Below are 16,364 nucleotides of genomic sequence, written 5' to 3' on the forward strand. Positions count from 1 at the left end.
TGAGGTGGACTGCGAACTGGCTGAAGGAGAGAAGCCAGAGAGCTGTAGTCTATGGGGCTGAGTCTAGTTGGAGGCCTGTAACTAGTGGAGTGCCTCAAGGGTCAGTACTGGGACCGGTATTATTTAATATATTCATCAATGATTTAGATGAGGGAATTGAGTGTACTATCAGCAAGTTTGCTGATGACCCTAAGCTGGGAGGAGTGGCTGACACGCCAGAAGGCTGTGCTGCTATCCAGCGAGACCTGGACAGGCTGGAGAGTTGGGCAGGGAATAACTTGATGAAATATAACAAGGGAAAGTGTAGAGTCCTGCATCTGGGCAGGAACAACCCCAGGTTCCAGTATAGGTTGGGAAACGACCTGTTAGAGAGCAGTGTAGGGGAGAGGGACCTGGGGGTCCTAGTGGATGACAGGATGACCATGAGCCAACACTGTGCCCTTGTGGCTAAGAAGGCCAATGGCATCCTGGGGTGTATTAGAAGGGGGGTGGTTAGTAGGTCAAGAGAGGTCCTCCTTCCCCTCTACTCTGCCCTGGTGAGACCCCATCTGGAATATTGTGTCCAGTTCTGGGCCCTTCAGTTCAAGAAGGACAGGGAGCTGCTGGAGAGAGTCCAGCGAAGGGCAACAAAGATGATTAGGGGAGTGGAGCATCTCCCTTATGAGGAAAGACTGAGGGAGCTGGGTCTCTATAGTTTGAAGAAGAGGAGACAGAGGGGTGACCTTATAAGTGTCTATAAATATATAAAGGGGGAGTGTCACGAGGATGGAGCCAGGCTCTACTCAGTGGCAATGATAGGACAAGGGGTAATGGGTACAAACTGGAACACAAGAGGTTCCACTTAAACTTGAGAAGAAACTTCTTCTCAGTGAGGGTGACGGAACACTGGAACAGGCTGCCCAGGGAGGTTGTGGAGTCTCCTTCCCTGGAGACATTCAAAACCCGCCTGGACACATTCCTGTGTAACGTTATCTAGGTGTTCCTGCTCCGGCAGGGGGATTGGACTAGATGATCTTTCGAGGTCCCTTCCAATCTCTAGCATACTGTGATACTGTGATCTTCCACAAAGTCCTGCTCCAACCAGTTTTTCCAGGATCCTCAAGGCATGGGTCTGGGCAAACAGAAAGGCTGTGCTACTAGGAAGGAAAAGGCAGAGAACCCAACCTCCTTTGGAAAGTTTTATTAATGGTTAATCCTCTTCTTAAAGTCTGTTCCTTATTTCTGCTCTAAATTCATTTGCTTCATCTTCTAACCATGGGGCTTCGTTCAGCTTTTGTCTGCTAGATTAAAAGCTGACTGCTACCAGAACTCTGCTTCCTGCCAAGGTATTTATAGATGAAAATCAAGTCACCGTTTAACCTTCTCTTTGTTAACTCAAATAGATGAGCTTAATCTAGCCCTCAGCCAGAAACATTCTTATGCAATAGCAAAATGATGAGTATGGGTGTTGTTATTGTCCTTGGCATTCTGATCTCTCCGGAAGCTTTCCTTAAAATCCCAAACTACGGTTCTCCAAAGTTAAAGCAACAGGAACACCAGTGGTTTTCCAATGACCAGAAGATACTGAGGGTACACCAACACTGCCAGATAACCTAGGAGTTGGTCACCATTCCTATCTCCATGTATGTTCCTCATCTGCCTTATGCAAGCACAGAGTGGGACCAGGGATGAGTTTGGCCCATCTTGCTGGAGTGGAAAAGCCCAAATTTAGCACAGATTCACATAACACACAAATCATACGGCAAGACGTGGTCTTTCTCAGGTGATCAGGAGGAACTAAGCCAAGTCAGGGCCTGGCACCTCATACCCCAGTGCTCAAGAAGACATCCTGTTAAGGAGACAGGATACTCCTAAAAACAATACGGAAGCTTTCTATGGCTTTATGAAAATTGGACAATAAGATAACAAACATGAGATAGCAGCTTAGTTAGACTGGTCATTTTCTTTAATTTCTGGCAAGCAGTTTGTTGATTGTAGGCACAGATAGGTACAAGTCTTCATGGAAAGAACTTACAGAACCCTTGTCAGTGTAAATATAACAGGCTTACAGAAAAGCATAGCTCCATCCTCTGTGAAAACTGTTGACTGATCAACAATTTTTGCAGCTACTGGAAATTTTGTGCTTACACTTGCGTTTTTTAAGCAATTGACAACTGACAAAGAGGCAAAGGTTTTGCTGCGAGAATAAAAAACAAAAACGGGGTGGAAGCAGTTCAGGTTTGAAAAGGAAATAAAAGAAGGGAGGTGGGATCCAAAAGAGCCATTGTGGGGGGGGGGGGGAGAATAGCTGTGATATAAAGGTATCTAACACTTACAGAAATGTCACATCAAATGTACTCAACATCTGACAACTGTTTGTGATGGGGACAAAGAATGGGTTAGAAAGGAGATAATCCCTGGTATCCCTCTATTGGACTGAACTGGACTCTCTTGCTGAAGTCTAGTTCAGGGATAGTGTTATTTCCCACAAGTTAACCCAGGTGGTGACTGCTGAGGTCCTGATGCTTCTCTTGCCTGCTCTTTGGAGGAATAGCCAAGTTTCTGTTGTTTTCTGCACCTGTTTCACCAGCAGCTCATGTAATAATGGCAGGAAGGGTTTCTTACACTGTCAGCCCAAACCCCATCCTTATCCAGCAAACATTATGCCTGTCTAGAGTTGGGGCAGCTGCTGTTTGTAAGAACTGTATTTCGAATCATGATGGTCCTCCTCATAGATTCACATGTGTGATGACTTAACCTTGCAACAAGGGGCAGTGGCTTGTAGCTGGTGCTGATGAGCTGAATGACCACCCAAAATGCAGCCCAGGAGATGACTGTGCCAAAGGCCTGTAGTTTGTGTTGGTTTGGCATGCTAGCCAACAGTGTCTCCATCACTCCATCAGCACACAATACAATTGGGAAGGCAAAAATCTTCTTTCAGGGTATGATATTATGTCCTGTACAAAGCCATCACATGAGTTTTAATCCGAAGCTTTGCCCTTTAGTTGTATTTGCCATGAATTTCACTTTCAGTAATACTTTCTTAGCACAGAAAAGCATAGGTGTTATCGGTATGATCTCTTTCTTGGGTGATCCACGGGGGAATATTTGACCTTTGCCTCTCTTTAATACCCAACAGAAAGAGGCTGCCTTTCTTCCAGTGTGCTGAGCTGTTCATTTGTTATCTCAATCTGGGGTTTAGCAGGATTCAAAGCTGATTAGTTTAGAAAGCATATGGGCGATGAAAGACATTTTATGTAATGGGTTTACATGTCCTATTTGGTAAACAAGCAACAACAAAATTCACTCTGAAGAGTTAATAGTTTTCATGCTTATTATTTTTAGAGTTGAATTTTGCCACGCTGGGATGTTTTTAACCCCATGATGTTCATGCTGTGGCACCCTGGCTAATGGGTCTCTCCAGGCAAATCAGCATCAGTGACATTTCCCTTTCTCTGGTAGAGAGAAACAAAAGCATTTCGTTGGGAACAATGGCAAGCTGTGAATAACTGAAATAAAATGTTCTCTCTTTTCAATTTATTAAGCAGTTTGGCAAAATTGGTATGATTTCCTACTGTTCACATCCCTCCAAATCCACACTTTCTTAGAGAAAAAAAACAAAACCACAAAACCCCAAAATGTCTCTTGATTTGGATTCTGGATTTGATGGTTGCAATGGAAATAATTCAGTATTGATGGCAGATTGACAGGTTTAGTCCCCTAAATCATCTACAGGATAAATTCACTTACAACCGATAAGCCTGGAGGCATACTACTAAAACAATCCTCTTCCTTAGACCCCAGTCTTGTCCTTTAACAGGTGCGGGTATAGTTTCTGTTCTCTGTAAAACACCAGGGTCAAGGTGACTAGAGCAGAATCACTGTGTGTGGAAAAACTGCTGTTTTAGACACATGATTTATGAAGTATCTGACTAATGTGGTCATGGGACCCTGAGAGGAAGGTGAGGAAGCTGGTTAAGAAGCCCCTAGCTCCCCTCTTCAGGCCCACATTTGCATCCCATGACCACAGTAGCACTCATCTCGCTTGATGGTAGCTGTTTTAAATTTAGGCATTTCATTTAAGCTGGTAGTCAATGTTCCCTCTCAATTCAGTGGGAGATCAGCACCTGCAGGTGATGATTCATCCCTCTTCTACCAGACATCACCACCAGATACCCTATCTCTTGGTCACCTAGGCACCTCCTTTCTAAACAGTTAAATGAGACAAATCCTCAAGCATCTGGTTAACCTGTTTAGATCAGCTGGCCCAAACATACGTGACATTCCCAGTAACACACAGCTCAGCTCACCATGGTATATCTCAACAGCCTGATGGGACAGAATTGCAGGGCTGACCCCACACCAGGTGGGTCTTTGCCTCTCACCCAACCTTCTAACACACCTCTGACACAAGCTACCATGTCATCCCACTCATTCAGGCCTGGCCAAGTGACAGGACTATCCCAGCCTTCCTACGGCCACTGGGATGGTGCCAGCTTGGAGGAACTTACAGTTTCTGCAAGGTCCCAGAATCACCAGCTAACACCCTTTACCTCTGATTCAGGAGAAAGTCATCCTTACTGTAGCTGCAGCAAAATAGAAATAATGCCCTTCAATTAGACTCCCAGGGCACTACCCCGATATCTTGTCCCCAAACCCCACCACTGCTGCAAGTACAATACAAAGCAAAATCTAAGCAGGCCTTATTCTCTGCATGCAGCTCAACAGCAATCCCTGGTACATTCTTCATCTCTAGCAAGTTCTAATTTTTTTGACGTTCCTAAGATGAATATTCAAGGTTTTATCCCAATTTACACATCTGTAATCCGACAGTGAGAATAAAAGGTTGTCAGACAAAATAAATGTGTGTCTCAAGGTCAGACCTGGTTGAAACCGATAATGGTGCTTAACAGCCTATGCCATGCCTCCACAATGATCAGCATTGCTCTAATTGACAAATTAGCTGTCCATATGGGCTCAGAGGCAATCATACATTCATAAATCCCAATAAATACAAACATAATCTGATCTAAGTTGGATCAGCCAAATAAGTTAAAGCTAGATTTAACACCTTAAAGGATTGCATTTAAGGAAAATCACTGTTAGACAAGATTCAGGAGTGCTGGAACCATATGGTCAGAACAGAGGCTACCAGGGCTTTTCTTACCCTGGCTCTCATCTCCTGGCTGGGCTGTGTGAGGCTGCATCCATAGGCCAGCCTTTGCATGACAGGCGGCTGATGACATGTGGGTCCCATACCCAGCAGCTTGCATGGGAGGTCACTCCTGGGCAGAAGAGCTGGTTCTGTATTGGCTTCTGCTCCACTAAGGGGCAGGCAATGGCCAAGAATGGAGGGAGCCTCACTTTCCTGTGGGCAGCACTGTTGGTAGAGTATTAACTAAGGGGAGCAATGAACTAGATGAACCTCAAGATCATCCACCATTGTTCCCTCTTGCCCTCAAGCCGGTGGGTCTGTGCAGTGTGGTTTGAGGGGTGCCTATCATAGAATCATAGAATGGTTTGTGTTGGTGTCGTGGTTTAGACAAAGTCAGCCATAAATCACACAGTTGCTCTCACTCCCCCACCCCTTTTTCAGCCTCTCCCTGCTCCTGGAGGGGTAGGAAGGAGAATCAAAAGAATGCAACTCCCACGGGTTGAGATAAGAACAGTTTAGTAACTAAGGTATAACACAAATCACTGCTGCTGCCACCAGTAATAATGATGATAAAGGAAATAACAAGGGAAGAGAATACAACACCTCAGCACCAGCCAACTGATAACTTGCCCCCCCAGCCTGACCAAGCACCGACCGATACCTCGTCCAACCCTGCAGTCTCCCAGCCCTTCCGGCTCACTCCCAGTTACCTCCTGGGCATGACGTGCTGTGGTATGGAATACCTCTTTGGTCAGTCGGGGTCAGGTGTCCTGTCTCTGCTTCCTCCTGGCTTCCCCTCCTCCCTGGCAGAGCATGAGGCTCACAAAGTCCTTGGCGAGGCCAAACATTTGAGCAGTAACTAAAAGCATTGGTGCTGTCATCACCGTTCCCAGGCTGAAAGTCAAAACCACAGCACTGCACCAGCTACCAAGAAGGAGAAAAATGACTGCTACTGCTGAACCCAGGACAGTTGGAAAGGACCTGAAGATCATCCAGTTCCAAACCCTCTGCCATGGGCAGGGACACCTCACACTAGATCGCGTCATCCAAGGCTCTGTCCAACCTGGCCATGACCACCACCAGGGATGGAGCATTTACCATTTCTTTGGGCAACCTGTGCCAGTGCCTCACCACCCTCAAAGTAAAGAACTTCTTCCTTATATCCAATCTAAACTTCCCCTGTTTAAGTTTTAACCCATTACTCCTTGTCCTGTCACTACAGTCCCTAATGAAGAGTCCCTCTCCAGCATTCCTACAGGCCCCCTTCAGATACTGGCAGGCTGCTATGAGGTCTCCATGCAGCCTTCTCTTCTCCAGGCTGAACAGCCCCAACTTTCTCAGCCTGTCTCCATACAGGAGGTGCTCCAGTCCCCTGATCATCCTCGTGGCCTCCTCTGTACTTGTTCCAACAGTTCCATGTCCTTTTTATGTTGAGGACACCAGAACTGCACACAATACTGCAGGTGAGGTCTCACAAGAGCAGAGTAGAGGGGCAGGATCATGTCCTTTGACCTGCTGGTCACGCTCCTTTTGATGCAGCCCAGGATATGGCTAGTTTCTGGGATGCATGTGCACACTGCCGGCTCATGTTCAGTTTCTCATCAACCTGCCAGACTGTCCTCGCTCATGAGACAAGAAAAACTTAACAATGTCTGCTTTGCAACCTTTGAAGCCATGCTGGGGATCAGAACTCCAGGAGGTGGTACAGGAGATGGGAACATAGAGGCTGATCAAAATAAAAAACAATAAACAGGAAGAGACAGAAGATTCATGTCTGTAAATCCCTCCTTCAGCAAGTCCTGCTTAAATAGCCTTAGGGGCTGACCTTCTCGATGTCTACCTCCTGACTTCAATTGACTTTGGATCAAGTTCTGAATTAAGCAGTAAATCACAATGCTCATCCTCAGCACTGGATGGGAGATACAAGAGTTAGACAGTGATTTATGAGAGATTTGACCCAGGGTAGTGTTCTCACCTTCATCCTTCTGGACTGTCAGCATATGAAAAGGAACTGAAGTCTTCAGCTTTGCTGCCAGACTGTTCTTCAGAGGACTTTAGCAGCAAAAAGGGTTATCAGAAGCATTTGTACACTGGTGCAGTGAGTTTTAGAGGTTTTTTTTGGCCCTCTTGTGGGTGCCCAAAAAAGACTGCCAATTGTTCGGTGAGTTGAGTGCCAATTTACTCCTGCACTGCGCATCTCTCACATGCACACAGACACCAAATGCATCAAGGCTTACACCATTTCAGGTGTGAATTCAAATGATTGTACCACCTTTTACATCATTTCTTATTTAGGTGTCTGGATTGCAAGCTTACTATTTAACCATTTCAAAGAGACAGAAGCAAAATTACGTAAGATTCAGGGAGATTCTTGGTATTCCTTGTGATCTTACACTCCTGGTAAGGCATCTGAAACTGCACTTGTATCTCTACATAGTGGCAAGAAGCTCAGAGACAGCAAATAAGGGATGTTTGTTCACTCTTCCAGTACAAGAAGTAGACAGAATCTAATTACACTAACAAATGGTGATCCAAAACAAGCACAAACAGAGCTTGTAAATATATTATAAAACTCCTCAATAAGTGATATTTTGGGAGTTTTAGAGATGTTACTTCAAAAGGCAACTGAACAAATTCATGGAAGAAAAAACACCAAGAGATGTTCCACTCCAAGATACCACTGCGGACTCTAGGACTAAACAGCAAAGTGCCAGAGACTAGAGAGTATTCTGGGAAGCATCCCTATTCTTTCCTATACTATCCCTTTGGGGCACTTTCAGAAACAGGATCAATATTGTTTCCAGTAAGCAACTGGCCTGGCCCTCTGTGGCCATTCTTGTGGACTTAGGTCCTTTTGTTCCCAGGGAAATACTACAATGTGGTTGTTCTGTTGAGGTCTATTTGGTCCATTCCTGGACAAAAAGCCTCCTCATAGGCTTCCAAGGTGTCTGTGTGCATGGCCTTCTCCTGGATACAGTCATAACTCAACAGCTGCTATTGGGTAACCCCGTCGCTCTCTTCTGTTGCTTACTGCTTGCATCCAATAGGGTCAGTCTGGTGAAGCAGCTTTCTATATTTTGCTATTAGATTAAGGGATTATTGATGAAGATTCCCTAAGCAAACGCAGACTGCAGCTCTCCTAGCAACAGGCTGACAAACCTTGGTTCCATGTTTTAATTCCTCAAATTCCATTAAAAGACATTCTTACAGTTTAAGGCATAACATTTTGTTTTTCCAGCCCTAATGAGGATTATTAAGCGATGCATGTGCAGTAACTATGCTTGGCATTAGCATCCTTTATATATAATTTTCTGGGTTCACTATCACAGATTTCCTACTCTTTAGATCTTTCAGTCTAAAAGAGAAACACAAAGATAAGAAAAGAAAGAATAAATCTGTGTTTGTATGTGCAGGCACATATAAAGCTCTTTTCCCTAACCTAATCTTTTTCTCTCTGTTTCCTTATGTGGAAGATTCATTGTCAGCTGGAGTTTGAAGGCCTAGTCTATGACTCCCATTGACAAAAATGGGCTTTAGCTGAGGCTGGTTGATAGTACAAAGAAAGGGAGCTCTGCAGTTGCTGGGGTTGAAGATGTGAACAGAAAAAGTAGCCAACAGACACATGGCAAGAGCACAAAGAGATGAACAGAGACAAGACAAAGCTATAGGGTTTAAATAAGGCTTCAGGCTTGCCTATCATACACATCTCTTATGAAATGACCCATTTAAATTACCCATTAGCTAACCCTCCCAGCTACTTTCAGGCTTTCAGCAAGCATTAGGGCAGAAGTGTTGTATGGAAAGATGTGAAATCTGGGCCTCAGCCCAGGTACAAATCTCTCTTAAATCGGATCAGCCTCAGGTTTAACTGAGAGCCTTTGGAGCACTATGGATATTTTTGCTGTTGCAAGAAGACTTTAGGAAACAACACTGGAAATGTCCTCATAGCATAAGGGCTCCAAGTCCTTTAATACCATGAGAGGACCCTCTACAATCAGTAGGCAAACACATGTTAAAAAACAGAGCTTTCCATTGGTCTGATTGCTTCAAAGACCTGCAAACTATAGCAAGAGAAGGTGGCAGATGCCATGGTGGCAAAACTATGGATGGGAAAATATCATCCATCAGCAGCTTGGAGACACCTCTCCACAAAGGATGGGTTTTCTACAAGAGTAGATTTCATTTGGTAGCTGTTAAACTCATTCATATAATGCTTCAGTTCAGCCAGCCCCATCCCTAGGCTCACAAGAGCTACAAATTCAGGTCTCTGCGTGCCGGCAAGGGTGGACGAAAGACTGCTCTAGATTGAGCCCAACTGCAGCAAATACTGAAGGATCTCCTGGCACGAGGAGAGGGAATGGAATTCTTCCACATCTTCTGTAGGAAGACCTCTGTGAGGGTCAGTCCTCAGCACACCAGCCTGGGGTGCTCTGGGCAAACGCACTGATGGGGCAAAGATTTCATTGTAGGACATCTATATTTTCATGTTATGGCTTCTCTATTTCTATTCTGACCACTGGATGCAAGGGGCGGGGACAAAGGAGAAGGGCTAGGACAGGAAAAAATAAAGCCCATAGGGACCATAAGTAATAAAAGGCTGCAGCAGATTAGTCACACTATTTCATTTCTTAGGAAATTGAATGGCCTCAACAGAGAGACATAAAAGAAACTACGGATTCAGATACCTCTGAACTCCAGAAATACTCAGAGATAGCTCTAATTCTTCATTTATCATTATTATATCTACTAGAGGAAGAGACATATATTTTAAGGTGCATCCTAAACTGTTTTTTAAAATATTCTTATGTTAAACAAGGAGAACTGCTCCAAACCAGTTTTGATTTTCTACAACTATAATTCATGCTATCCCTATTAATTCTATTTGAAAAATAAAATCCACCAGAATAAATACTTTGTTACAACTTCTTTTTGTCTGTGAACATTAAAACCTGTAAGTGCTAGGGTTGCCCATGCATCACAGCTGTACCAATTCTCAAGGTTATGTGTATTTTTTGTGATAGAAGGCAAGAGTTTAACTAAAATGAGTAAGAATTAGAAATAGAGGAAATTCAGAGGCTTTTTCATATTACCCAAAGCCTTTCCCAGAGCTGAGTGTTTCATGTCAGCTAGAATTTGCCTGAACTCATTTCTGGATTTGAAAGTCATCTTAGAAACTAAACCTTAAGTGGGGTATGATTTACTAAAGAAATTCTCACTTCCCTGCAATATTCTTACTAATACAAAGAACTATTTTCTTTTCTTTTTTTTTAGAAGCTGCCATTAAAAGTCAAATTTCTTATTACCTGAATCTCCTCTCTGCCCTTTTCCATCCGACTTTAGTGCATTCACAGAGATGTTGTCACTTCATCAGGTGTTGGGCAAATAAATAAGCCTGATTCTGACTCCAGGTGAGTCACTTGGACTAGGAGAGGGTAGGAAGGCAAGCAGATGCTCGGCAGATGTGACCAATAGCCCTTCTCTGTGGAAGCAAATAAACAGAGTTTCCTTTATTTACTGAAGGGTTTAAATAAAAGCTTGATTTTCATGGCACCCCTTTTGAAAAGAAAAGCATCTGAAAGATTTTATTTTTCTACAGGAAAGCCCGAGGAATGTGCTTATTTAGCTGAGATAAAATGATAATTCCGAAGAAATCATTGTGGATTAGAAAGCGAAGCGATTATAGAGAGAGAGATGGTATATTTCTGAATGTGTGCATAGCCCCGCTGGTTAAAGGGGTATTAATCCCTCTTAGTCTGCAAAAGGACCTTCAGACTGCTCAAGCAGCAGGGCTTAGGCACTGCAAGCTTCCTAGAAAGTCCTAAATCTTCACATTAGCTCCCTGCGTTTCCTCATCTTAGAGTCTAAGCCGTTTTCTAAAGGATAGTTCCATAAACAAGCGCCCTCAGAATCTGCAAGGATTTGGAAATCTGGATTGGTGAAATTTTTTAAATCCAAGGTCCAAGTGGATAGAAGAAGATTAGGTTGCACTTAAAAAGACCACCTTTAAAGAGACAGCAGTGTCCTAGATCATTATTTAGGCTGAACTGAAAAAGAAAAGGAAAGAGAGGGGAAAGAAAAGAAGACAGAATGGGAGGGAAAAGGAAAAAGTGCTGCACCTGAGATCCAGCTGACTCAGTGTCCTACATGATCCCAGAGCCTTTCAGGGGAGAGAAAATGTGTATTTCTGGCAAAACCAACCCTGCTTTTCTGATATAGCATACAGGTTACTTGTGACTGCTCCACCAGCCCTTTCCCATGGGTTTCAATGGGAATCCCTGTCCTTGTTTTCGTGAAGTGTCACTGGTGGCTACCAAATTGCATCTGGGTTTCTCCGCTGATGGTGTACAGTGTATATGGCAGGAATAGCAGCTCACGTTTGCAAATTGATCTAAGATTCCTTGGGGAAATGAGGAACATCTTATAGAGATATTTTGATCATTTTCACTAAACTTCACCTTGGTCATGGCAGACTCGTGAGGTTCTCGCTCCTGTAACTCTTTGCTCTGCTGCAAAGGAGGAGGGAGAGTGAATCTATATGGGAGCCATGTTCAGCAGAAAGCAATGAACCCTGGCTCACTTTTCTCACTCTTCATGACTGATGTCCACCCATCTGCAGTAGATTTAACTTACAGTCCTGATTACTCCACCATAACTGCCAAAGAGCAGAGAAGCCCTTGCTTACCTGTCCACTTTGCCTTAACCAGGGGTAAAAGCAGATATTGAAGGTTGGAGGAAACAGATTACATGTGATGACAGCTACAGAGAAGCAGGAATTATACTTGACAGCAATTTGTGGTCCTGGCCTAGTCCCAACAAAGGTTATGTTTAGGAATATATAGATAATCTTTTTTTAACTAAACAGAAGTATCCTGACACTAAAAATTGAGAGAGTTCAGAGATGCTCAGGGTGCTGACAGAAAACACAGCTCTGGGTATTGTTTCCTTTCTGTATTTATCTGGTTAAGATGAATCATACAGGCTGCTTCAGAAGATGCTCCAAAGCTGACAATTTGGCAATGGAAAACGTCTGACATCTCTATAGAGCTGTTAAAGTCTCTAAAGCTAGCAATAGCTCAATACAAGATGAGATGTGTGATGAGACCTAAGAGAGGCAGGACTGACAGTAAATACATTTTAAAAAAGTCTTGCCTCTGTAAGAGGTGAGGAAGATTTTGGAACATTTGGAGCTCTGCTTCATAACATGACCTGACCGCAGTCAGTTGTCTCCATGTCAAAGACACGAGGGATGAGACGTAGGAAAAGAGATGTACGCCTTCGTCTGCACAGAGTAATCATGGAGCAAAGCTTGAGGATGATAAAACAACACAGTACATTGCACCTCACAGTATGACACCTCCTTAGCTGTTCTTGCATTTCAACAGGCTCACGAGATGAGTGGTGAGTGTCCACTGCCCACCCAAGAGCGGCCATGGTATGGGTGATTCCCAGAGGGAGATTTCTTTTCCAGCCTTATTCAGACTGCCTGGGCAATATGCTCCTCTTTCAGGCCAGCATAGGAAGGCCTGTCTTTGTTCACCAGCTTCGTAACAGCTTTTTTGTTACTTGTGAATATATAGTGGGACATCACAGGACATTGCTAAAGATTAAATAGTCTCTTCCTTCCACAACCTTCCTCAGTTAATGTTTCTGTTGTTACTTCTTATTGGTTTCTATCCTGGTTTTACATTTAATCTGCTCTCCTCTTCTTAAAGTACATTAAGAATACTTATAAATTATATATCTCCAATGTTTTTAAGGCATATACCACCCCCCATTGAGATTATTCAGCTTATGATGTTTTTGCAGAAGCCCATAGGTGACATATCAAAAGACTAAAAGACAAATTTAATGTCTGTCAAGACAATGCAACTCCTCCTCTATCAAATCAGAATAACAGAACATATGAAATGAGATTGCTTAGCATATTTGTGACTCTTCTAATTAGGAAGATGAATGGATTTGCTGTGAAGACTAGAGAAAGAGACTCAAAAGGCTTCAGTGTATTTCCTAGCTAAACACAGGGTCTCTGTGGGATCCCAGATTAACCCATGGCCCGTTCTGTGCCCCAGATTCAGAATGAGGATGGCAGTTTTCTTTCCTCCCTTTTTTGGGAATCACAATAAAGACTGAGCTTCATAGGGCAACAGTTTACCTACATGGGCAGCACGGAGCACAGCCAGGACTTTGATATCCACCAGCACTTCACACTACAGAGCGCAGATGACCGATAATCACCTACCAGCTCTCTCAATATCCAAGGATTATTTATAATCATGCCTCTTTCCTTTTTCCAATGAGCAGATCCTGAAAGCTCCCCTCCTGCTATCAGATCCCCTGCTTTAAAAAGCATGGATTTAAGAAGTATGACTTGGATTTTGTGAGTTTAAGCCCTGATGCCTCCTTTCCCAGGAAAATTCGTGGAGCCATGAAATCTTTAAAGTATTCCAACAAGTCTAGGATCACTTTACAGACTAATGCTAATGAGATCATAAGCAATTGACCAGAAACAAATAAATAATTCAAAATCTACTTCGAGTGTGAAAAGTATTTAAATGCTATTGATAAACTAATCTACAGACCCCATTAGCAATTCAGTCACACAGCACCTGTATTGAGCGGTGAATTTCAGAATGAAAACAAACCCCAAAAATACAGCAAGCAAAATCTAGCTTGTTTAACAGTGCTTTATCAAGCAACTTCATTAACATGTGGGAGTTTACTGTGTCATTTGCTCTGGGAGTTTTCTTGCCTTGCTGTTTTATAGACTGCAGCAATAGCCTGAATGCTATATCTATGGAGTAGTTTCAACAAGGCTTATATATTTGTCTGTAATATGGATTAAAAATCATTTGGTCATTGCTCCTTTTAAGGCACCTACACATTACTGAATTAGCTAATGACACATGTCTACCCTTCAAAGTCTGCTTTTGAGCTACAGACCGCATTGCTTCCTGATGTTCTGGCTTGTTCAGCCTTTTCCCTCACTGCTGGAAATGTGGCACATTGAATTTCCTGCTGAAATACTGTTTTGAGTTATACATATAGCTGATGCTGTGAATCGTACAGCATCAGTACGGACTTGGGTGCTGGTGTAGGTCTGTGTTTTGGTGGATTCTACACATTGTGTCTGCAGTTAAAGCCCTTAAAAAGGCCTCCGCAGAATAGACACATCCACATGGAGCTACCCAAGGAACAAAACTTCTTCCATCTGCCTCAGGTAGTATGAAATGTCCCATTTGTCATGTCATACTGGCATGCCACTCTGCACACTCACAGGTAGTCCTGCACCAAGCCTCACCTGTCCCAAGGTTGGTCTCTTAGAAGAAGAAACAGCCCTTCCCAACCATGAGACAGAACAAAAAGGTCACTTGGTGGTGAGGGCTGGTGGTCCATGGGTACAGCAGTGAAACAAAGGTGGCATTCCAAGGGCACTCAAAGGGCTGCTCTTCATTCAGCCCTTTCAGTGGTGGGGGGACTTTTTTTCCTCCCTTCCCAATTGCTTAATGCACCAATCTCTAACTCAAGGAGCGCTTTGCAGCATCGGCTTTATTCCTGAAGACATTGTTGAAGACTGGGTGAAAGCATCGGGCTCAGCAGTGGTCCTGACAGATGATATTTGCAGCTAGACCTCTGTCTCCTCAATCCACCCTTAGGCTCAGCCAGACCTGCCAAAGCTCCCTTCTTTGCTCTTTCCCGCTGTCACCCAGCAGCCTGCATCAGGGCAATTACCAAAACAAATCAATCTTCTCCTGACAGTTCATTTACACTGAATTAATTTGGAATTAGAAACTGTTATTGCAATTGGCAGCTCCTGATATTCCCAATACAATGTCACATCTGCAGGGAAAACAACTCTAGACCCTGGCATTTGAATTAAAAAGGACAGTTCTTCCTGATTGAGATATAAAACCAGAAAGGGTTTTTTTTTGTTTCAACTTCTCATTAGTTTTAGGCTGCTGGCAGCAAATCCAGACCTGCAGCATCCTAAATAAAACTTTCCTTATGTTTCTTTCTTGCTCAGAGCAGTATTTTTAATACTGCTGACACTGGAGTCTTAATTTGCACCTTTTATGTCATGTTGGAGCCCACAGTGCAGGGGCTTGTTGGAAGAGAGAGCCTCAGCAATCTTGTGCCCATTTCACAGGTAAGGAAATTGAGACATGACGATGTTGAGAGGTAGAATTGCCTGATCTGGTTTTCCCCTCTGAAACCCACAGTCTGATCTGCTCCCATCAACAAAATGTCCCAATTTCCTTCTTAAAAACAGATGAACAAACAAAAACCAAACCAGGAGCAATTCCCCTAACCACATTTGGGAAAATATTAAACTTTTCCAGTAAGCATTTCAAAACCCAAAGTTTGATCACACAGCATCACAAGCCTTCTTACACTCCCTCAATGTATTTACTTACACCCCTGTGTCTGAGGGGATTTGACATGATGTCTCCCACCTCTGAGCACCTATGTATTCAGCTCTGAGCTAGCTTTAACTTTAGGATTTGCTTGTGAAGTGGTCAGGCAGTTGGAACAGTTGATCATTATAGGCCCCTTCCAGCTGAAATTGTTCTGTTCTATTCTCTCCTATGCTATTCTATCAGACTTAAAACTGTTTACCAATTTGCTAGGCCAGAGGAAAGACACACACAAATACAGGGGATAAAAGATGCGGTCTCTGAAGTCTTCTACCACCCTCTGTGACCTCTACCACCAGATGATGGTCATTACGGGGAAGGTAGGCTAAGAAACATCTCTGAGACTTGATAAAGGGCACTGAAGTGCTCGGCCAAGATACAATGGTGTGCTCCCAGGGAGCCCTACAACACATCTCTTCAGCACCTGGGAATTTTAGCATTGCAAACTGGCACGCCAAAAAGATTTAAGGAGCATCCTGGGTCAAGCAGGAGCTGGGTGGTGGTTCAGAGGCTTTACAGCTGGACTGAAGGGCTCAGCATGGTAATTGTGAACCAAGGTCCCTTCACAGGTCTAATCCCTGATCTGTTTCCTGCTTCACCTTTGCTAGGGCTGGGCATGCACCAAATTTCTTGGTTTCAGTGGGTTATTCTGTAATTCTTGTGTGTCCCTCTGCTCTGAAACAGAACTGGAACGTGTCCCAGTGAAGGGAAAGGAGGAGGAAAAACAGCTGTGTGGGGCTTAGTACATTGGTTCCTGCTGCCTTCTGATGCCCCATCCCTCAGCACAAGAGGTGCATGGGATGTATCTGCAAAAAAAT

Source organism: Pezoporus flaviventris, unplaced genomic scaffold (assembly GCF_033815535.1).
Source record: "Pezoporus flaviventris isolate CSIRO_AGI_PZ_B2104156 unplaced genomic scaffold, CSIRO_AGI_Pfla_v1 ptg000013l, whole genome shotgun sequence".
Taxonomy (NCBI): domain Eukaryota; kingdom Metazoa; phylum Chordata; class Aves; order Psittaciformes; family Psittacidae; genus Pezoporus; species Pezoporus flaviventris.